The following is a 5,270-nucleotide window of genomic DNA, read 5'->3' on the forward strand; positions in this document are numbered from 1 at the left end:
ACAAAACTAAAAGGCAGCTAACGGAATGGGAGAAGATAAATGACATATCTGATAAAGGGTTACTATCCAAAATCTATAAACAACTTATCAAACTCAGCACACACACGCACAAAAATCCAGTAAAGAAATGGACAGAAGACATAAATAGACACTTTCCCAAAGAAGACATCCAGATGGCTAACATATATATGAAAAGATACTCAACATCACTCATCATCAGGCAAATACAAATCAAAACCACAATGATATTCCATCTCACACCTAAATTCCTAAAATTAACAACACTAGACACAAAGGTTGTTTATGAGAATACCAAAAAAGGAGAACACTCTTGCACTTTTGATCAGAATTAAAACTGGTGTAGCTACTCTGGAGAATAGTATATAGGTTCCTCAAAAAGTTAAAAATAGAACTACCCTACGATCCAGCAATTGTGCTATTAGGTATTTCCCCAAAGGTTACAACAATACAGATATGAAGGGGTATATGCACCCCAATGTTTATAGCAGCATTATCAACAATAGTCAAACTATGAAGAGAGCTCTGATATCCATTGACTGATAAACAGAAAAAGAAGATGTGAAGATGTAGTATAGATATATATATTATATTATACATAATGGGATATTACTCAAACATCAAAAAGAATGAAATCTTGGCATCTGCAATGTCGTGGATGGAGCTAGAATGTATTATGCTAAGCCAAATAAGTCAATCAGAGAAAGACAAATACCATGTTATTTCACTCATGTGAAATGTAAGAAACAAAACTGATGGACATGTGGGAAGGGAGGGAAACAAACCATAAGAGACTCTTAATGATAGAGAACAATATGAGAGTTGATTAAGGGAGATAGGTGGGAGATTAGCTAGATGCATGATAGATATTAAGGAGGGCAATTTTTGTAATGAACACTAAATGTTGTTTGTAAGTGATGAATCACTGAAATATACTCCTGTTGCCAATATTGCACTGTATGTTAACTAACTAAAATTTAATTTTAAAAAATGAGACATTTTTGAGGGATGATAGAGTATTGATTAAAACTTTCTTTAACAAGACTTTTGTATTTTTAATCACTTTATAATGTAAATATTCATATTAATGTATATGAATATTACATAAAATTACAACATTTAATCTCTCCAGAAAACCCTGTTTCTATGTTCTTTTTTTAAATATGAAATTTATTGTCAAATTTGTTTCCATTCAACACCCAGTGCTCATCCCAACAGGTGCCCTCCTCAATGCCCATCACCCTCTTTTCCCTCCCTCCCACCCCCCATCAACCCTCAGTTTATTCTCAGTTTTTAAGGTTTCCCTCCTTCCCTCTCTGTAACTTTTTTTCCCCTTCCCCTCCCCCATGGTCTTCTGTTAACTTTCTCAGGATCCACATAAGAGTGAAAACATATGGTATCTGTCTTTCTCTGTATGACTTATTTCACTTAGCATAACACTCTTCAGTTCCATCCACATTGCTACAAAAGGCAAGATTTCATGCTTTCACGTTGCCATGTAGTATTCCATTGTATATATAAACCACAACTTCTTTATCTATTCATCAGTTGATGGACATTTAGCTCTTTCCATAATTTGGCTATTGTTGAAAGTGCTGCTATAAACATTGGGGTACAAGTGCCCCTATGCATCAGCACTCCTGTATCCCTTGGGTAAATTCCTAGGAGTGCTATTGCAGGGTCATAGGGTAGATCTGCTTTTAATTTTTTGAGGAACCTCCACACTGTTTTCCAGAGTGGCTGCACCAATTTGCATTCCCACCAACAGTGCAAGAGGGTTCCCGTTTCTCCACATCCTTGCCAGCATCTATAGTCTCCTGATTTATTTATTTTAGCCACTCTGACTGGCGTGAGATGGTACCTCAGTGTGGTTTTGATTTGTATTTCCCTGATGAGGAGTGACATTGAGCATCTTTTCATGTGCCTGTTGGCCATCTGAATGTCTTCTTTTCTTTTTTTTCTTTTTTTTAATTTTAACGTTTATTTATTTTTTTGAGGCAGAGAGAGACAGAGCATGAACACGGGAGGATCAGACAGAGAGGGAGACACAGAATCTGAAACAGTCTCCAGGCTCTGAGCTGTCAGCACAGAGCCCGATGCGGGGCCTGAACTCACGGACTGCGAGATCATGACCTGAGCCAGTCAGACACTTAACCGACTGAGCCACCTAGGCGTCCCTGAATGTCTTCTTTAGAGAAGTGTCTATTCATGTCTTCTGCCCATGTATTCACTGGATTATTTATTTTTCGGGTGTGGAGTTTGGTGAGTTCTTTATAGATTTTGGATACTAGCCCGTTGTCCAATATGTCATTTGCAAATATCTTTTCCCATTTCGTCCGTTGCTCTTTAGTTTTGAGGATATTTTCCTTTTCAGTGCAGAAGCTTTTTATCTTCATGAGGTCCCAATAGTTCATTTTTGCTTTTAATTCCCTTGCCTTTGGATATGTGTCAAGTAAGAAATTGCTATGGCTGAGGTCAGAGAGGTTTTTTTCCTGCTTTCCCCTATAGGGTTTTGATGATTTCCTGTCTCACATTCAGGTCCTTTATCCATTTTGAGTTTATTTTTGTGAATGGTGTAAGAAAGTGTTCTAGATTCATTCTTCTGCATGTTGCTGTCCAGTTCTCCCAGCACCATCTGTTAAAGAGACTGTTTTTGTGTATATAAACCACAATTTCTTTATCCATTCATCAGTTGATGGACATTTAGACAAAATGGAATACTACTCAGCAATGAGAAAGATTGAAATATGGCCTGTTGTACCAACGTGCATGGAACTGCAGAGTGTTACACTAAATGAAATAAGTCACACATAGAAAGACAAATACCATATGTTTTCACTCTTATGTGGATCTTGAGAAACTTAACAGAAGACCATGGGGGAGGGGAAGAAAATAAAAAAAGAGGTTAGAGAGGGAGAGAGCCAAACCATAAGAGATTCTTAAAAACTGAGGATAAACTGAGGGTTGATGGGGAGTGGGAGGGAGAGGAGAGTGGGTGATGGGCACTGAGGAGGGCACCTGTTGGGATGAGCACTGGGTGTTGTATGGAAACCAATTTGACAATAAATTTCATATTAAAAACATAAATAAAAAAATAAAATTAAGCAAATACTAAAAAAAGAGACTTTCTTTTTTCCATTGGATATTCTTTCCTGCTTTGTCAAAGATTAGTTGGCCATACTTTTGGGGGTCCAATTCTGGAGTCTCTATTCTATTCCATTGGTCTATGTATCTGTTTTTGTGCCAATACCATGCTGTCTTGATGATTACAGCTTTGTAGTAGAGGCTAAAGTCTGGGTTTGTGATGCCTCCCATTTGGTCTTCTTCAAAATTACTTAGGCTATTCGGGGTCTTTTGTGGTTCCATACAAATTTTAGGATTGCTTGTTCTGGCTTCGAGAACAATGCTGGTGCAATTTTGTTTGGGATTGCATTGAATGTGTAGATTCCTTTGGGTAGTATTGACAGTTTAACAATATTTATTCTTACAATTCATGAGCATGGAATGTTTTTCCATTTCTTTGTATCTTCTTCAGTTGCCTTCATAAGCTTTCTATGATTTTCAGCATACAAATCTTTTATATCTTTTTTTGGTTTCTTCCTGGTATTTTAGGATTCTTGGTGCAAATGGGAATGGATTCAGTTTATTTGTGTTCTGTTGCTTCATTATTAGTGTGTAAGAATGCAACTGATTTCTGTACATTGTATCCTGTGACTTCGCTGAACTCATGTATCTGTTGTAACAGACTTTTGGTGGAGTCTATTGGGTTTTCCGGTATAGTATCATGCCATGTGCAAAAAGTGAAAGCTTGACTTCATCTTTGCCAATTTTGATGCATGTGACATCCTTTTGTTGTCTGATTGCTGATGCTAGAACTTCCAACGCTATGTTAAACAACAGCGGTGAGAGTGGACATCAATGTCATGTTCCTGACCTCAGGGGGAAAGCTCTCAGTTTTTCCCCATTGAAGATGATATTAGCTGTGGGCTTTTCATAAATGGCGTTTATGATGTTTAAGTATGTTCCTTCTATCCTGTCTTTCTCGAGGGTTTTTATTAAGAAAGGTTAGTGAATTTTGTCAAATGCTTTTCCTGCATGGATTGACAGGATCATATGGTTCTTATCTTTTCTTTTATTAATGTGATGTATCACATTGATTGATTTGTGAATATTGAACCTGCCCTGCATCTCAGGAATAAATCCCTCTTGATCATGGTGAATCATTCTTTTTATATGCTGTTGAATTTGATTTGCTAGTATCTTGTGGAGAATTTTTGCATCCATATTCATCAGGGATATTGGCCTGTAATTCTCTTTTTTTGTTGGGTCTCTGTCTGGTTTTGAAATCAAAGTAATGCTGGTTTCATAGAATGAGTCTGGAAGTTTTCCTTCCCTTTCTATTTTTTGGAACAGCTTGAGAAGGGTAGGTATTATCTCTGTTTTAAATGTCTGGTAGAATTCCCCAGGGAAGCTATCTGGTCCTGGACTCTTATTTGTTGGGAGATTTTTGATAACTGATTCAATTCCTTCTCTGGTTATGGGTCTGTTCAAGTTTTCTACTTCTTCCTGTTTGAGTTTTGGAAGTATATGGGTGTTTGGGAATTTGTCCATTTCTTGCAGGTGGTCCAGTTTGTTGGCATATAATGTTTAATAGTATTCCCTGATAATTGCTTGTTTTTCTGAGGGATTGGTTGTAATAATTCCATTTTCATTCATGATTTTATCTATTTGGGTCATCTCCCTTTTCTTTTTGAGAAGCCTGGCTAGAGGTTTGTCAATTTTGTTTATTTTTTCAAAAACCAACTCTTGGTTTCGTTGATCTTCTCTACAGGTTTTTTTTTTTACCTTCTATATTGTTTATTTCTGCTCTGATCTTTATTATTTCTCTTCTTCTGCTGGGTTTAGGCTGCCTTTGCTGTTCTGCTTCTAGTTCCTTTAGGTGTGCTGTTAGATTTTGTATTTGGGATTTTTCTTGTTTCTTGAGATAGGCCTGGATTGCGATGTATTTTCCTCTCAGGACTGCCTTCGTTGCATTCCAAAGCATTTGCATTGTTGTACTTTCATTTTCATTTGTTTCCATATATTATTTAATTTCTTCTCTAATTGCCTGGTTGACCCATTCATTCTTTAGTAGGGTGTTCTTCAACCTCCATGCTTTTGGAGGTTTTCCAGACTTTTTCTGTGTTGATTTCAAGTTTCATAGCCTGTGGTCTGAAAGTGCGCATGGTAGGATCTCAATTCTGGTATACTTA

This window comes from Prionailurus bengalensis, chromosome X (genome assembly GCF_016509475.1).
Source record: "Prionailurus bengalensis isolate Pbe53 chromosome X, Fcat_Pben_1.1_paternal_pri, whole genome shotgun sequence".
Classification (NCBI taxonomy): domain Eukaryota; kingdom Metazoa; phylum Chordata; class Mammalia; order Carnivora; family Felidae; genus Prionailurus; species Prionailurus bengalensis.